At 34.0% G+C, this 20,402-nt stretch overlaps 1 protein-coding gene across 4 annotated transcripts in view; it reads left to right on the top strand.

Moving 5' to 3' along the window:
- LOC112453863 (extracellular sulfatase SULF-1 homolog) overlaps positions 1 to 20,402 on the top strand; it is a 72,310-nt gene that overhangs the window by 11,607 nt on the left and 40,301 nt on the right. The window contains exon 1 of one of the 4 annotated variants that reach the window (XM_025014851.1): positions 7,177 to 7,877. The exons of the other annotated variants lie outside the window; for them this stretch is intronic. The gene's annotated coding sequence lies outside the window, so the exon portion shown is untranslated. Of the gene's footprint in view, positions 1 to 7,176; positions 7,878 to 20,402 lie in introns of those variants that run through there. 4 annotated transcript variants of the gene reach the window in all.

The raw sequence follows: 20,402 nt of genomic DNA, 5'->3' as shown, positions 1-20,402 counted from the left end.
TAATTGCATGGTCAAAGGTGCAGTCTGAAAAGTAGAAAACCTGAATTTGAATTTCGGTCTGGTCATTTTCGATTACATTACATTTTATATTTATTTTAATTTATCAGTGGAGCAAAAAAATAACAAATCCCGTTTTTTTAAATTTTGTTCGATTAATTGAACACACACACACACACATATATTTTTATTGTAATTTGGATCAATTACTCGTATGTTTAATCTATATCGGTATTTGTTGTTTGTAAGAAGAATTGCATACAAAATGATTTACGAGGGAAATTTACTCGAATGGAATGCATCATCATTCAAATGTATAGGAAGTGAAACTATCATTGCAAAGCTCTTTTTGCATTTTAATATTCCTATTTACAATTCATAAATAATAGCTTACAAATAGTTACAATCTAAAACATATTATTTGACATAATTTCTATTAAATGTTCTCATTTGTATTATTAACGTCACTTACCCATTTTATTGATCGATGCTTTAGCGAATCTGTATTACTAATAGAAAGTAGAAATAAAGGTGTGAATATCCGAGTAGCATTATTTTAACGTTTGAGAAGATATAGACGGGTCTGTCGTCATAAATCTGTTATAGCAGGAAACCCTATCGAGTTTGCAGGGTATATCGTAAGATCAATGAAACTAGAGTTATTTCTCGACTAGGAAGCCCATCTCTTTGATTTGATATCTTGAATAGCTTGCTGACTAGGACTTTATAATTAGTAAATATTAGTATATAATTAGTACCTCTTGCACCAGATTTCATCGGTATGTCTATGCTGTAACATTGTTGAGGCTGTCACACTCTAGTATTCATAAATATGTGAAATTCGCAGGATGACTCGTATACAATCTCCCGCCGGGTGGTCCACGCGGGCATTGAAATCTCACCCCGTGTCCGAGCTTTTAAAGATCGTTATGAATGCTTAATCCGACCTCGCACGCTATACACCGTGCACCGCGTGCAATATCTCTTATGAAGAGATATTTACATATCTTATGCACGAACTCAGGTACGCGCAAACCATCATAATTTCGCGCGGACATCTGTGTGAATTACTCAGTTTTGATTTATGTTTTATACAATATTTATTATGTCTGTGAAGATATCTGTAATCACGTTAATCCCTGAAGATGATGGTTATCAAATGTCGCTTTACGGAGGTCCGCTGGAAAATTATTTTGTTCATTAGCATGAATTTCACAACCTGCAATTTGCAACGCTACGTGCTACGCTAACGTGTCATTAAAATTACAGTCTGTCAATTATATCATATCGAATTTTCTCGTAACGATAAAGTGTAATTTCTAGCGTCAGCGAACCGTGCGATCTATCAATATTCGCGCGTAAGAGTAATTCGCGGAGAATGTTAGCGTTTTTGTAAATTATGTAAATATCTTATGTAAATTAAAGTTAAAAGTTTCCGAGAATGAATGACCGTGTATTGCACTGAAAAAAGGTTTTAGTTATAATAACCAAGGCTTTTTTTGGTGAAATAGCTTCAACTAAAGGATTTAGTGATTATAACGAAATAATTTGGTTAATGTTAACAAATTTGGTTAATGTTAACAAATTTGGTTAACATTAACCAACTATTTTGTCATAATCACTAAACCCTTTAGTTGAAGCTATTTCACCAAGCCTTTGTTATTATAACCAAAACTTTTTTTCAGTGTGTCTTGAATAAAGAGCTTGTATTAATATTAATGTAAAATTATTTTTAAATCAGTATATGATTAGATCTTTTTAATTATTGCAAGAAGAATTGGACATTTTTCTGTTCCTACTATAAATGAATAAAAATATCGATACATTTTAAAGCACATGTTTTTCGACAAAAAGATAAATATTGTCATGTTTTGCTTGTCATTTAATTACATTTTATCGCTTTATTTATCTTCTTTTTTGTTCACAATTTTTAACAACGTTGTTGTACACAATGCTTTGTTTTGTTAGCGGCTCATTTCTACGACAGAGCGTATAATGATAATGAATTTCGCTTTAAATGCAGACGTGACACATTCAACCAAAAACTGTTATAAGCAAAAATTGTAAATTCTTGCGTATTCTCTCGGTATTTCGCGTTTTATGATTTGCAATTTACCCATGAAAATCGATGCTTTACTATCATGGAGTTTTGATTTACGTGCCTCTTATAGGACAGCTAATTAAGTACTGCGAGCACATACGTATGATGCAATCAAGAAACAAAACCAATGAGACAAGTTCTTACGGTGAAAGACTCTTAGACAGATTTTATATTTTATTATCTCGCTAAGGAAGCGTCGTGACGTTTATGTAAATATCTGTATTCCTTGGTGAAGTGTCGTCAATAACTTCAGCATGGCATAATGCATATCGGTAAGGGAGATGAGGTAAGAACGGAAAGAAGCGCGCGGTGAAAGGAGTATACAGACGGAGAGAGGAAAGATGGAGAATATGAAAAAAAGGAAAATTCTGAATGGTACTCGCGTGTCGTCTGGGCGAAAGATAGGAATTTTCTTAGCAGCTGGAAACTTTCTCAGAGTTTTCTGTCGATTTGACGTTTTATCCGAAGGCTCAGACACCGGAAGACATATAAATGTTAGACGAAGTGCTTCACACATCGATGTGTTCTGCCAAAAAAAGAAAAACGACTGGCCGCCGCCGTTATTATATTGTATAATCTTTAAATATATTTGTAAAAAGGAGTTCGATCCGAAGTCACCCTCGTATTCACTTCAAATATCAAAGACACATCACTATATGTCAGCTGAAATAATCGACTGCATCTATTTATATCTGTTTATATCACGTATTTTAATTCGTGTCGTAGAACGCTTTCGCGCTTGTTATTCTGATATTTCGTACTCCCTGTGTTCATTTCTCTGTACCTCATCATGAACACACAGCATAGAAGCCTTTAAATCTTTCTGCCGTGAAATTACTATGCGGTAGCTCGTCATTATCAACCTCCGTCCCTATAGTAGGTATAACTACGTGCGCACATTCATGCTACAAACCCGTCAAAGTAATTACATACACGCGCGTCTGCATCACGCCTTCTCGTATGACACATTTGCTTGCTATTAACAGCAAATAATGTGATGATAAAATAATAAAATTCCATGCACTTTTACAGCTTTTTATTTGTATGACATTTTTGTTTCCATCTAACTGTAATGGACTTACGTTATTTTTTGGTCGAGAATAACTGTACATTTTATTATAATAACTGGACTGTATGAAATAAGAGACCGTGATATTTGCTTTATTTTCTCAAGACAAGAGGTCATTGTAGACAATTTGCACGGACCCGAACGTTTCGCCCGAAGCAAAAAGTTTTAAATGTTTCTCGTCCCTCGACTTTTGCCACGCTATTCTCTCCTCGCGCACGAGAATTAAACGCGGCCGAGTCCGGCAACAACCGTGACCCGAATATTGTTAGTCCCCTTATTTACGTTTAAACGTCTTTTAACTCGCCAATAACGCGAATACTTCGAGCCTTCAACATGGCAAATTGAACGATCGTGTGTTACGATAGAATCAAAACGAACTGAAGTGGAGCACGTACAATTAATTTTTTTATATTATCAAGATTTTCTCCGTGGAAAATAAAGTTGTATAAACGACTATTACAATTTCTTCTGGTTACTCCTAATTAAAAAAAGATAGATATACATAATGAATATTGATCTAAGACTCGAATATAACGGATTAATTTAATTAGCAGAATGTTTCTTTAGTACATTTCTTATTTAATTGTATACTTATTTAAACTTACATTTAAATACATAGCAAAATATATTAGCAAACGTCATTCCAAAGAAATAATTTGCTAAATAACGATGAAGTTAAAATATGTAAATCTATAAATATCTATAAATGTATAATATCTGGGATATTGTTGTCAAAGTTTCTTGAAAATTATAATTATTCTCTCCCCCTTCTCTGTCTCTCTCACTCACATTGAATTGAATTGAATCTAACGCGCACACAATCTGATTTTCGAGTAACGTGCCCGTTCGAGCGACATTAATAGCCTTTTCTCAAAAGTATTCTTCTGCTGTGGAGAGGATGCTGGACGATGCAGTTACCGATATACCAATCGCCTTTAAGTCCCTCTTAAACCGACGGTGTAATCTACTTATGGGTGCAAAGCTTCTCTAAACCGGTCAGCCATGAACGCGCTTGGCTCGAAACGCTTTTGCGATCCCACATTCCGCGGAGTTGTCTGTTATCTGAAAGTACCTGCTGCGTCTTCGCGGTCGGTGTATTCGCCGTGGCTATCAAACGCAGACGCTCATCCGCCGATGCATTTAAAGCGGAAGTCGCATGTAAGACAGAGATAGCGTGAAACGCTAGTCGTTGATTAAAGACGGGAAGAGGAACGAGAGAACGAGGGTAAAAACGTCCCATTGAATGCGCGTCCCTTAATGGTATTCACTGTGAACACAATAATATACCGAGACCCCGAGGAATGAGGTTTTGAATGAGAGATTAAGATTCTAACACGCCTACCGATAACGCGGAGATTATTCATCGAGGTGCCGGAACGCGCCTCGATGATTAATACGGAGCGATTTGGAACGATTAGATTTTTCGGATTTAATGTATTCTGTTTTAAATTAATGCAGTATCTTATAAATATCTTACAATCGTTGAAGATTAAGCCTCACCTTGGACGATCTATAATCTATATCAGAATTCAGAATAGACTTCTACTTATAATTGTACATATCGTGTACAATACGAAAGACAGTTGACAAATTAGCAGACAAATGTACATAAAAAAATGCATATATCGAATAAAATACTCGATGTATGAAATTGTGAATATTATAGAATTCTATTCTGTGAAATTTAACGTGAATTACAGATTGTTTAAAGTAAGGTTAAATGAAATAGTACTATGCGCGTATCTTCATGCTTGACGTAATTTCCCAGATTTACTAACTAATAAATGAGCATTCAGTATGCCTATCCTTGTTGTCGTAAATGTTTATCAAGAAAAAGCTAAGTTAAAGATAAAGCGTTATCACCACATTTTTTACGATAACTTTCTTTGCCTATGAGCAATAGAGAAGCAAATGAAATAGTTGATCGATTATTTGTTTAAACATATACTTATCTTATTTCCATATAGCCATTGCGAAACTCTAGAGCAAGTATAATTTTTAAAAATAGACTGTAATACATATAAAGCACAATTTCTAAATATATGAACTATATATGTATAAGCTACAATTCTAATTCTAAAATCTAATTTGATTAAAAACATCAGTAACTTCCTGAAATATTTATACATATAAAGCACAATTTCTAAATATAAAGAAAGTTATATATAAGTTCTAAAATTTAATTCCGATGAACATTGTTTCTAAAATAATGTTTCTAAAATAAAAACAATCTAACGGGTGCTTCTGGCACGTCAAAAGTATGTTCTGGTCAACTGTGGATTACAGCAACTGATGTGTATAAAAAATACATTGCGAATGGCTATAGGAGTTAAAATCCGCTTACCGCCCACACTGTTCACAATTTAAAAAATCGATTGCATCACGCACAACGGCGAGAATATTACTGTCCTATCTTAATGCGTGCTGATTTTGCGTGTCAATTAAGACCAGTATTCGAATAGCTCGGTCGACCTCTGCGGCCGTCGCGACCGAGACGGTTCCGTACGAAACTGAACACGTCGGAATCAATTACGCGGCTGGCTTTCAAAATAATTAATTTCCGAGGGCTCGCCTTATATCGCCAAAACTGTCGGCGTGCAGTATTCATTTGTCTCGCCGTGTGGTCATGAGTCGCAAACCCATACAGTATTGAGGGCAACGTCTCGCCGACCTATCTCTGTGTCAACCCTTGTTCAAGTGACTTTTCTGTTCGGGAAGTCTGTCATGAATATCGACAAGCGAAATTAACTGAAAGAAACAAGCTGCACTTTGCGCCATTTATAAATACACTGAACTTGATCTGCGAGTGAGATAACAGATCTAAATTAACGAGCATGAATATAAAATACGATCTGACTGTTTAGTGCTATACTATTTTTAAAATCCACTTTACACGATTTATAATTTGTATTAAATTTTAAGACAGGGCTCTATTTATATTTTGTATTGGATATTTTGATATGTGCATTTTATATACATGCGGTATTTTAATTTTTCAAGTGCTTTTTATATTACACAGCATATAAAATTAATTGAATTTTATCCCGAGTTATGACACATGAATTAAAAATTATTTAAAAATAGACTTTAATATAAAATATCAATTAATATTGGCAGTGTAGAATGTCTCATTGTATGATACTTTAATATTTTGGAAATAAATTAGACTTGAAAATTCCGATACGAAAATCGATAATAATAGATCTCTGGTTATAAATTGAAAGTAACATTTTGATCTATTATTTGTTATCGACTCTCACAACTTTAATATATACAAGTACATTTACTATAATAACTAATATAAGTTGATTACTAATAGCAATTCTTAATTATTGTTATACAAATTATTTCATACTTTTCAAAGAAATTTTAAAAATTAATTTATTACTTTATTTGAAAAGAATTAAATTTAACGTTAAATCTAAATTAAAAGAAATAAAGTTCTTTTTCTCTTTTTTCTTTCTATTTTGTAATAAAAAATGGAAATTATAATTTATTATTAATATTTCTTTTCCAAATTTTGATTTCCTGGAAGGAGTAAAATTGTGTGCGAAAAAAATTACTACATATTTTTTACAATAATTTAATTTTTCTATTTTTCTTGTACATGTAAAGAACGTAATGGAAATAATAATTAATTAACTTATACAAGTCGGTTTTGGCTAAAATATACGCTTATACGCTTTTTCGGTTAAAATAAGGTAAATCTCACTCTTCAAAAGAAATGCTAGACTTTAACATTTAGCAATATACTATGGCCTATAGTGGCCATAGTATATTGCTTCATTCATCGGAGTTGATTTGGAAACGCATGGCAAGAAATGGAAAGAATATTTGTTTATAATACGCGTTTAATATTTCCCGTACGTTAAATGTTTGTAACGGCTAGGCAGGCATGCCGCGTGTGACGCGACGAAGCTTAGGTGTTTTTTTTTTCGCGGCGTACGCGCGGGCCGCGGCGCCCGCGGCGAGCGCGAGCGCGCTCACCTTGTCATTCGCGCGGCGAGACTCGAGTAAGCAGGTGGCGGCGTGAGCTGCTCCGTGTGTCGTCGTATCATTATCCTTCGAAATACGCGCTCACAAGTGCCGAGAGATAACGCGATCGTTTTCCTCAAACAATTAGCGACGTTTATCCCGCACGATCGATTAATTCGCACGGTTAACGACTACGGTCAACGACTCGCGAGTATATTGTGGCGACGGCTATTTACCGAAATATATTTGAGATGAGAATCGAAGCGATAAGGAATTGTTGTTTTAAACACAATTTCCACGAGCGATAGTTCTTTCTTTTGTGATATAATTACTTGAATTTTTGTATCTCGCGTCGCGCTTGGTATTTTTGAAGCGAAATCGTCAACGAATTTCTCGGTCATTAATGGAACAAATGGACTTCGATATAAGCGTCACGATTTATCTGATTAATAAGTAATCAGTTTTAAATTTTGTCATTTATACAAATTCGGTATATTGATAATTTATTAAAGCTCTTCGTCGTTCGAAATTCTGTTATTCTAATAAGAGCCTATACAAGCATGCCTTCGAAGGGATCACATAATTAAATTTTCTTTCGTGTTATTCGCAATGTACTAAAATACATATCGCATGTAATCAATATCGGGAGTTCTGTGCAAGTATCGTGTGATTAACGCGTTCTATAAAGGAACGAAAGAAAAGAGGAAGGCCTAGGAGACATCGGACGATCATGGAGTGAGTAACTATATTTTATTTGTCACAAAATAAGACGTTGATAATTATTTTACATGCGCGACGGTTATTCGAACTATTTATTATTTTATGCATTACTGTAATTTCGGTATACTTATATTTTAAAGTTCAACACAATTCGTACTACAATTCCGCTGTCATGCATCGTGAGGGAGAAATCGTCTTTTATTTTAATTTACGATAATGGATCTGTGAAAGTTGTATCAGATATCTATAAGACGTCTGTGTATCTAAATTTATCTATCTGTATCAATTCAATAGCGTAAAAATAATTAATACGGAGAAATGTAATAGCGTTTTTCACTGGCAGAACTGGTGCGCACTCAGTGCACATTAAAGCCGTTGTACACTGATTTTGTATCTAATATTTAAAGTAAAATGCAAATATTTCGACTGATAAAATACTCGCAGTACATATTTTACCAAATAGTGCAATAAAGAATATTGAGGATTTCATGATTTAACCCGATTATATTAAACATACACTTTACGTTGGTTTGTGTACGACGGCTTTAATGTGCACTGAGTGCGCACCGGCTCTGCCAGTGAAAAACGCTATAACATAGATTCATTTTAAATGAATAGATTAGGAGATAGATTAAAGCTGACCCTCGAATATGTAATTATTATATCCGATTTATTGCACGTATATATAAGAGAGAAGCTCATATATAACGTTGAATTTATATATTCAATTTATTTAATAAAATATATGCTAATGATTTTATTAATTGTATTTATTTTTAGAACGCGCCAATTTTATTTTAATTTTTTATAGTTTATTCAACTAATAGCAAATAAAATTTGTTATTAGTAACCAATTTGACAATATTAGCTGATTATTATAATTTATATAATACTAGACACTACAGACGCGCGCTACGCGCGCGCTATTTATCTTTAACATTTCACTATTAACCCTATTATACACAACTGTCAAAATATACAATGACAGCTGCAAATGAAGTAAGCGCAGCAAGAGAACCAATCGGCATCGCGGAAAAGCGGCAACAATAAACTTCACATCTCCTTTTTAGAAGAGGATATTATAATTTATATAATAATACTTATATAATATACGTGAGAATTAATAACAAATGACGGATCTGATATTGGTTTTATTATAGCTAATTTTGATTGTATTTAATCTCCACGTTATTAAAATATTGATAATTATGACATTCTTCATATAGCTATTTATATAAGATTTGTCTGCAAAGATTGTTTACGTAACTTACGATTTTAATTCCGGTAATAGATAAAAGATTCTCTTTAATTTTGAATTAGTAGGTATACACGGAGAAAATTTTATAGTAAATATTACTATGGTGTCGCACTAGCTGCGGACCATCGAGGAATTTCAAGTTAAAATACTATAATTATTGTTTTAAAAACGATTAAATAACGTAATTTTTACCATAAACATAGTAATTTAACTTAAAATTCCTCGATGGTCCGCAGCTAGTGCGACACCATAGTAATATTTACTGTAAAATTTTCTCCGTGTATCGAAGCATAAATTGTTCTCGGATTATGATCAATTGAAAATTGATTTATTTTTCAGTTGATATATCAGACTTTTCTCTAACAAAATTTTAATTTTTTTATTAGGACATTAAAATTTATAGTCAGTTCAGTTTCATGCGTCTTCTAAATTCAGTTTTCTTTTTTTTAACATCTTGTACATTATCGTCATAAATTTAGAGTGCCACTATGCTAGAAAATAAACGGCATCCTGTCGATTAAGTCTTTCATATTTCACAATCAGCGGGTGTGCCGTCAAAACGGGGCATAAATAAATTAACGTAGCACGATGCAATTCGTACGTCCCGTGTTAAGCCTTTGAGTTATATCGCTCTGCCGAGTTAAGAGGAGTTAAGAAAAACATAAATGTTGCGATTGAATTGGTAACTCGTGGGAAAGCTATTTTCACGTTCTCGAGCAGGAGCGCGCATTAAGTACGTCGCCATCAGCCATAGAATGTACGCCAGCTCCTCGTAAGCGTGATTTCTTGTAAACAGCTTTGTTTCTTGATACGAACGGAGTTCTGAGAATCATGATACTAAACGTTTTGTCACGTGCCGAGCCATTGTCGTGGGAAAATCGGGGAGGATGCGCGAGATTGGGATTCTTATTTGTAATTTATGTCTTGTACTAATGATTTGGTTGTTTTTCTTCTTCTTCTCGAAAAGCATCTATGAATAGATTCGATGTTCGTTAAAATCGTTAGGCAATTTTAATGATTTATGTCAATTATGATGTCATTTGATGAGTCAGATTGTTTGTATTTGTCTCATCTCAAATTACATTGTCTTAGTTTGTACCGAAAGTTCAAAAACAATCTGTCACTCTCAGAGAATTCTATTTAGTAGCAAAACGTTTGACAAAAATAAGCCAATTTGAAAATACTTTATCAATTTAGTACGCGTAGGATCAAACTGTTATGAACGTAACATAAATATAAAATTCACATCACGCGATTGATTGTAAAGATAGCCGCATTTTCCAACGCAAAAATACAGATTTTATATTTAAATGCTAAATATATTTAACATTAAACATTTTAAACATTGCATGTATAATATCAAGGAATCTGTTGTTAAAATTAACGGTAAGAATTTTAAGTATCTGTAGTTTTGGGATATTTAAATAATGCTATCTGGAAATTTTATACGCGATCTGTGATAATAAGGAAAAACGCGATAAGAAAAGACACGCCGCAACTATGTAACTTGATCGCAGAAAAAATGCAGAAAAGCTAGAAATCCAATTAAGATTCCTTGGCGCCACCCAGAGTACGTTACATTAATTAAAATCATACATATGCAATATTCTTCGACATTTATCTGGTAATTATATGCGAACACCTCTTGTTTGTAACAAGATATGCATACGCATTGTAAATTGCCTCGGAAAATTGCTACAGGAAAATTAAACGATCGTACGATAACTCGCGAACAACAACGATCAATCGATGGCGATGGCAGTTGGCACGAATATCGCTCTGCTGGAAGTAATTTATGAATAATAGAAACGTTTAGAATTGCCGTAATCGCTTTTGCTATATATGCGTCAAGTTGCACGACAGTATAACTCAGTATCGGCACATAGAATGCTTTGTATCGAGCATTAAATTTTCATCGTGTAATTCCTCTAATGTGAAAATGTATTCCTCTCTTATACACGAAGATATATATTTATATAAATTATTTATATTATTATATATCTATTAATTATCTGTTTTTATAATATAAAACTATATTTACTTATATTCTTATAAAATAATTTTATCTCTTATTTCGAATTGTTTAGAATATATAAATATATATATTTCAGAAAATTAATTCAAATTACAAATCTCTATGCTAATTTCGATCGTAATATTGACTGCATTGCATAAGTAAAATTTAAAATTAGACTGCCGTACGTAGCTGAATATATTTTAGATATATATGAATGAATATATTTTAGATATAATTGGTATCATAAAACGTAATTGCGGTACCTAAAAAATCCAAATCAAATAATTATCTCGACGTGGTAGGTTACAATGTTCTTAACGCACTATATAGATATATTATTATTACAATTCCATGCTAGGATAATATGGATTAGCTCTAAGCAATTTATATATCCTCAGTTTTCGCCCGAATCACCAAGATGCGTGTGTGTATATAGTTCCTCATACTTCCATCATTTTATCAATCATGATGAAAATTCCATTTCTTTGTTTCCGATCACCAATTGAGAGGATATCCGCATTTAAAGCATTTCTTCGTATGCATGTCGAATGCGTTATATACGAGATCAAAAGAAATACTGCGCGGATACTATGCGTGCTCGCTAAGTGGAACCAAGGTAGCGTTTCCGAAGGATAATATAACCCGTGGTTTGTTGCGTCACGAATATGCGTGTCCCGCGTCGAAATAGGAGATACCCCAAGAAACGCACTCCCGCGGCATTAATTTACAATGATGCGATTGCAAATTGCGGCCGTAATCCCGCGAATACGCGCCAGCGGGGAAAGCGATCAGAAAAGTGACTTAAACGGCTCACAATTGCTTTAATTGTGAGCGTGAGTTTTGCCTGTCGGACGATATACGGTAGTTCGTCGCTTATTACCGGGCGATTAACTCTGACCGCGCCGCGCCCGCGCCGCCTCGGGCTTCCCACTTTCCAAGATGTGTACATTCCGAACGAATGCACACTGTGTAATTCTGCAGATGAGATAATCGCTAGGAGGAAAGTTCCTCTAATCGCGTGATAATCGTTGATTTCGAATGAAAGGTGGGGAAGATATTTGCTAGCGTGATATTTAATATATATACAAGCAAATAGTTTAGCATGTCAACAAATCCGTGTAAACATGTCCGTGTAATTAATGTCTTGTATAATTTTTATTTTACGAATAATTTGTGTTATTTATAAAAATGTTTGTAACTGAAAGCTATGTTTTTCTAAACTTTGTAACTTAAAGGAACGAAGAAATTATATCGAACATATGAAGTGTGAAGATTGACATAATATAATACGTGCACACACATATAATACAAACACACACCTTTTATGTTAACTTTTATATGTCAGATGAAGTAGATATAAATAATTTCCTCGTATACAAAAATACACACAATTGGTTATAATGGAGACAGAATATCTACAAGATGTACGTACACTTATTGTTATAAGTGATATATATTTTTTGATAAGGTGGGACTTTGATGATTCGCCCCACCGCTAAATTGAAACAAACATAAGTCATTATATCTCGCGAAAGTGACTAGGCCGGTGAACTCGGATCCATTTTTCTTTTTTTGATCACGCAGTTTGGTAGTGCCTAATATGGATGGACACTTTGTGGACTCGACTATATTTACGTGTTAGTTTTGTCAACCAGACAGCATATTCGTTGTGTTCAATAATCGTGTTTTTCTGTGTATGTGTGATTGTGTCATTTTCACACCCCAGATGGAGTTAGACATAAATAATTTCTCGTATACAAAAATATACACAATTGGTTATAATAGAAGATAAATGAAATGTATGTATATATTTTATATTAATATGCTATACCTATTATTTTTTGAAAGTGTGGGGCTTTACAAGCTTTGCTTTTACCCCACCAATAAATTGAAACAAACATAAGTCATTATCTTACTACCGGTAAACTCGGGTCCATTTTTCTTTTCTTGACTACGCAGTTTCGTAGTGTTTATGGATGGACACTTTGTGGACTCGACTATATTTATGTGTTAGTTTTGTCAACCAGACAGCACATTCGTTGTGTTTAACAATCGTGTTTTCCTGTGTATGTGTGATCGTGTCATTTTCACACCCCAGATGGAGTTAGACATAAATAATTTCTCGTATACAAAAATACACACGATAGGTTATAATAGACAGAAGAAATGTATGTATTTCACTATTCATGGATTAATTTTTGGAAGTGTGGGGCTTGCATGCTTGCCCCACCAATAAATTAAAACAAACATAAATCATTATCTTGCAAAAGCGACTCGGGTGGTGAACTCGGATCTATTTTTCCCGGATTATAATTAATTTTTTCGTTTATGTTTATTTCAATTTATTGAGGCAAGCTGTGCAAAGCCCTACCTTCCAAATATTATGTTGTATTCGGTAAAAAAGATAGAAAGTCCAGAAACAAAAAATATTCCTTATATTAAATAATAATAAATAAATTCCTTATATAAAATAATAATGTTAAATAAGTACTGTTTGTATTTCTTTTGTGTACAAAAAATTATTTATGTCTGCCTCCGTCTAGAGTGTGACAGTTGATATAACCGGGAAAATACAATGTGAATATGTTGAATAAATACATATATATATAAATAGAAATATGCACTTTATAAAATATCGTACGTTTGTTCATTAATTACGAATTAACTCTTGTGTTTTTTGTATTTTACATTTTTAGAATAATAAATTTAACGAGCCAGAGAAAGAGAAAAAAGCTGTGCGCGATAAGTATTATGTGCAAATTGACATAAACGACTTAAATACCGATAGTATACGTTTAACCAGTAATTTTGCTCTAATGAATTTAATTGCTTGGTCGAGATCGAGCAATTAGCTGAACATGAACAAATGCATAAACTTGTATATTTTTTTCTCATAACGCTTTATGGATAACCGCTCGTAAAGAGGTACTTTATGCGTTTATATTAAATTGTATCAGATTACTTACCTAATCGTTTGATATAAACTTCTCGCTAAAGGATTACACATGCATACAGTCATTAATTTGTGAATTATTATAACACAATGTAAATATTACAATATTTTAGATTTCTGATTTCAATGTTATACAAAATTGTTTTCTCAGATAAGCGTACAAGTCCTATCTTTTTCATTTTTGCTTTGAGAGATATTTATCTCCTTTTTTTTTCATAAAATGATTGCCACGCGTATTTCTCTAGTTATCTTGACGTAAAATTTTCATTACGTGAATGCTAAATTTGCTCTTACGATAAGAGAACTGGCAACACACTTCTTGCATCGTGTCTCTATACTGAGATACTACGAGAAGTTCTAACCGCGAACCGCTGCATTAACTAAAGTGCACGAGCCGTCGCCAATGCTGACATGACGTTAAAATCTGCAGCGCGTCATTTCTCGTTTGAAACCTGTCGAGACTCGATTCTTTCTCGGATTCGCGATTTAATTTACATCGACCCCGCTTCTATGAACATTTTATCCAGGATTATTACGATAATTGGCATGGAAGATTTCTACACGTATTTACGATACTGCGGGCAATCAATGCCCGATGATATTTTTGCCGTTTAACAACAAATTCAGAGAAACATTTTTGCTTTCTTATATATCGTTTTACATCATCTACCGCGACACGCGTATTTATGCAAATTATACGAGCATCAGTCAAGGCTACGCAATCATCTAATTAACTTAAGCGTTGCTTAAGTCAGGTTCCATAATTGTACGAAAAAAAAAAAGATTTTTAATAACTACAAACAACTTTATAAAACGACTATTTATAAAACGACGTGCGTTTCAGAGAAAATCGAGAAACGAACTTGATACCGGATAATGCAATTTTGCGGCGTAGTGAAAACATACGTATAATATATCATTTAATCATATTATGCTTGATCATCCGTCCTATCGTTATCACGTAATAATAAATAATTCTATTAAAAAGTAATCTAAACCGAAAGATCTACACCGAAATTGTAACTTTTTGCATAAACAATGAACAGAAAACAAACTTATTTAAGGCAGTATTATATGATCATCTGTTATATCAGCTTTTCTTTACGTTTTAATCGTTGTAATTTAATTGCCTGGATTAATCTGGTATGATGCAATAAATTGCAGCTCTGCTAAATGCTGAATAAAATGATCGACGCTGAAAATAGACGTTATGGATGGGAGATGATATATAAATAACTATTGAATTTTTTTCACGGCGGGCAGAATCTTGCGAACGAAGCGTGGATTGGGCATATAAATCAACATTAATATTTCATCGTTAAGCGCGCATTCATAAAACGTGTATACACACGTACGAGATATACGGATGAGAATTTTTTTCTTAGATCATATATGGATTTTAATAAAATAGAATTTACGTAGCGTATATAAAGCCGAGAGCAGGAAGAGTGGCAAAATAGAAATAATAAATATAACCGCGGTGTATGTATATTTATAGCTTCTAAAATTAGAAATATAGACTGCATAAATATTTTAATAATCTTTAAAGTAAAAATATATGATACTTCTAAAAAAAAAGATAATTTATATCAAGATATATTTTTGAGATAATTTATATGTTGCAATATTATGTATATTTTTTAACGGTAAATGGGAAGATACATCAGACTAATTCTCACAAGACGTATTCGTGATTTGTGAGGATTGGTATTTAAATGATTGAGATCCCGCGGATATGTGTCAATTCGAGTGTATACACTAATATCGAACGCGCGGAGAAATACACGTTGTCTTCACCAAAGGCATCTCTGGTGAAATCGGTGCTGTCTCTCTTCACGGTATAGCCGTGCCATATTTACACGTTAATGTCTACGCGAATGATGGAAGGGGACCTCTTGGTGTATGCGTATACGTAGACGCGACTCGAAGAGGAGCGTCGCGTAGGCCGATAAAGTCGACGCCGCCAAGCAGTCTGGCATTCTCCGCGTTTCTTCATTTCTCGTTCCGTCATTTTCTTGCGAGAAGCCTCAATCTTCCTCTCCATGCGGACTCGCTTGCCGACCTTATCCTTCGCCGTCATCCTTTACGGTTTACGTCATCTTCTCGCATGTGCGACGCGCACGAACGTGTACGTACGGACATCGTGCTGCGCGATCTTCGCTACATATTACTTTCTTGTCATTAATTCTACGTGATTATCCATTACGTTACCACATCAAGATGGGACATCTACTAAACCTCCTATCAGATTGTCTATTCCGTAAACCGTTCAGTGTGTTGAAAACATAAACCGCTTGTCACTTCATTAAGATTTATCAGATACTTTTGAATATCAAAAAGATATTCCTTCTCTTAATTTTTTAAGAAAATTTATTTGAACACTTATTGCTGTCACGCTAACTTTCTAGTAAAGTTTCACGAACACGTGTTACAACAATATAAAATACAGTACATGGTTATCTGGATTTTCCAAAATTATTAGATTGTTTTTATGATTACCGGGGCATATATGCATATACATGTAGAGAAATAAAGCTTTAAAATTCTGACGTTTTTCTTAGTTAAATTCTCCGCACGAGAGATGTATTATGAAGCATTTATGAACTGAAAATGATACATGAAGATGCATTCACATCTCTTTGTCTTTTCAAAGACATGAAAAATCCCAGAACTACGTATCCTATGAAGTAATCTGTCATCCATAATAAAATGTAAATTTGAGACAGCGATCTGTTAATAACGCCCATTTAAAATTGGACGAAAGATTTTCAAGTTTTAATGTAAACATCACGAATAGATTGTAGAGAGTTCGCGGACGTCTAATATATTTTCACTTTTCACGCGGAAATTCAAAAGCTTTTAAAATTATCATTCACGGACGAACGCGCAGCGGAATCATCAAGCTGTTAAATCGGCTGATAAAAACATGACGAGAAAGAGAGAGATAGATACTTCTTTCCTCTCGTCTTTGCATTCCGTAATTTCTGATTTATCTTCCTCCGCGTCCCTTGATATCTGTTGTAAGGAGGAACCATCTCGTCTTTCCACTTCTCTTTTCTTTTATCTCGCGAACGGAGCACGTTCATTTAATCGGGGTCCTCGAGTTTCCGCTCTCGCGATATGATCTCGATCTCTCTCGTGGCTGTCGAGACGCGCTGTGCTCTCCTCAAGAGATCTCTCCCTCGAAATCTCCGGTCTCTCAGCCGAACAATAACCGCCCACACGTCGCCGTGGTGTCATACATGCGGTGCCCTCGTCGTTCCTCATTTTCACGCTCCGCGGACGCTCGTCGGGCTCGGCTTCGACGCCCCTTTCATCCTTCGTCCGCGTTCCGCCCTTCGTCATCGTCCTCGACCTCGGTCTCGGTCTCTTATTGTATCGACGAAGAAAGCTGTCGTTAACAGCGCCGGCTGCCACGAATTGCCCATCGTCTTGACGCCAGTCTCTTCAAGATTAGGCGATGGTTGACATCTCTCTTTCCGCTATTAAGAAATACAAATACAATTTGCTGTGAGCGTCACGCGTTTTTAATAATAAAACATAGTACATAGTATGAAATGAAACATGATTTCTATCTAGAGAAAATTGCTATATTATACCACAAATTTGCGAGTAAAATCTCGTGTTTCCCATTTCAAATAAAATTTGTTCTCATAAAAGATCAATTTCAGCTTATTACTAATTAATATTGAAAATCCGAACAAAATGGATGAAATGCTCGAATAAAATAAATGAAATTTTGAGAAGACATTTTTCCTTCTTTAACTTAATTGCACATTATTTCTGAAATTAGTGTCACAAAATCTTAATAGTCTTTGCTTTATTGTCGGATTTATACAGATAGAATTCACGATTGCAGTAAAATATCTCTCGCATGCATTACTCGGGAAAATTGTGTACAATAAATGGATCTGCAGATTGAAATGATATACACATATCATGTCCGATACGTTTGAGTAATTAGCTGACGAGTATGTGCGGTATCAAAGCAGACACAGGAAATAGCCATCACACGATCGTCTATGCACACGCAGATGTACACATGGATAGACAATGCGAGACAGGAAACGTTTCTTGTATTAAATTTGCTCGATCCAGTGTGCCCATTTCGAGTGTCGAATGCATTTTTCGTATTTTTATTGTTGCGTTTCTTAATCCATATTCGCACATTGTGTCAATCTGATATCATTATATAAATCATAAGTTTTTATCATCGCAATATATTAGTTGTAGAATTTGAAGCACGTATAGCAAGTGGCTATATATCATTACTCTATCAAGACATTAAATGACAGTTTGCAAAAATCGATATGATTTCGATTTGAGCACCATTGCATTTTATAAACTTTAGATATCTCCTAGATCATTTGATAAAGAAACATTAAATAAATGAAAAAGAAAAACATAAGGTTCTGTTGGAAATCAACGAGTATAAGAGAGGCGGGCTAAATGAGACCCAGACGCGGTTTGGTTATAATAGATAGAAGATATATGAAATGTATATATTAGATTTATTTTATATTATAAAACTTACTTTTATACAACTTATAAATATTGGCACGTTTATGATATTTTTTGGAAGGTGAGGCTTTGCAAGCTTTGTTTTTACGCCTCACCAATAAATTGAAACAAACATAAGTCATTATCTCGCGAAAGTAACTGGGACGACAAACTTGAATTTTTTCTTTTTCGGTTTTTTTTTCTTAATCACGCAGTTTCGTGGTGCTTGAGGACGGACACATTAAAAATTTAGATATTTTCCAGGAGAATTTGTTCAATCACAACGCTAATGTATTAATGTATAGTTGGAACATAGGTGCATTGCAATATAAACGGCAATTTTAACAAAATCATACAGACTAGATGAACGAAATAAAATATTGGCTGACATTAATAAGTACTATAATTTCAGTTAATCATTAATAATAAGTATTATCTATAAGTATTAAATAAATCAATTTTCCTTAATTACTCAGTTTTGTTATAAAATATGTTAGAAGTTATCTTGAAAATCTTGTGCATACTTTCTAGATATTGTATAAAATAACGTTAAGTATCAAACAAAATATGAATTATTTAATGAGTAATAATTATATATTTTTTATATTTTTTCGGACAGTTTTTCATTTACATTATGTCGTGGCAATAATTATTATTATTATTAATATGCGACTAATTGGTTACTTTTCTAATTGGCTTTTTTTTCTTTTCTTATTTCCTATCTCGATTTCGGTAATAAATTTTAAAAACTGCAATAAACAACTCGCACATCTCAGCATTTGTTATTGATAATAGAAGAGTTTCGCAGTATATTACGACACTCATCGTTATATTACAAGGAGACAGTAGCAGCAGGATTATATTTCCAAGCCGCAAGGTGCAATTCAACAATGACAAACGGATGCAATGCGTGTGTTATGTAGACATACATGATACATACGCATACTCGCGCGTTGCGCAAAGTCAAAAGATCTATGTGCACGTGTGCACTCGTTACATTATCTGATTGTGCTAAATTCAGCGTGCGTTCGTTCCTGTTACTCTGTCCAGGAAGTGACGTCAGAGATATCGCACAGTATATGCACGGCAAACGCATGATCGGGATTTACGTGTGCCGGCGCGAGGACCGTTAATGATGTGCCATTTGTTTGCTTCTCTAAATTTATTTGCCCGAAAGTAAGTTCTGATCATATTTCTGTAGTATACGTTAATAATGAACAAATTTTACTCGCAATTACATTAGTTTCAAGGTAAATAGCGTAAATAGCGAACAGTTTTTTACGGAGTTATCTCTTAATATTGGATACAGGTTTCCCCCGTTATCCGAAAATCTTTCCCCCATCAAACTGACAATGTTTTATTATGCATTTGCTTATTGTTTTTTTTATTAATTTCCAGGAAAATACGAAATAGTATTTCTGCGTAAGTGTTGCCGCCCTAAAAATCAAAATATTTATACTATGGTAGGACCTATATGGATGGACATTTTCCGTTCGGCTACATTTATATGTTTACAGTTCTGTCAGCCAAACAACACATTTGTCCCATCCAATAGTTTTGCTTCCCTGATTATGTCACTTTCACACTCCAGATGGAGTTAGACATAAATAATTTCTCGTATACAAAAGTACACACAATTGGTTATAATAGACAGAAGCTAGATATATGAAATGTATATTTATATGTGGGATAATTTTTGGAAGTGTGGGGCTTGCCCCACCAATAAATTAAAACAAACATAAGTCATTATCTTGCGAAGGTAACTAGGGCGGTGAACTCGAATCAATTTTTCTTGGATCTATTTAATTTTTT

This window comes from Temnothorax curvispinosus, unplaced genomic scaffold (genome assembly GCF_003070985.1).
Source record: "Temnothorax curvispinosus isolate PA1 unplaced genomic scaffold, ASM307098v1 QBEX01004747.1, whole genome shotgun sequence".
Lineage (NCBI taxonomy): Eukaryota > Metazoa > Arthropoda > Insecta > Hymenoptera > Formicidae > Temnothorax > Temnothorax curvispinosus.
The sequence above is the reverse complement of the archived record's forward strand: the minus strand, read 5'-3'. Positions and strand labels throughout refer to the sequence as shown.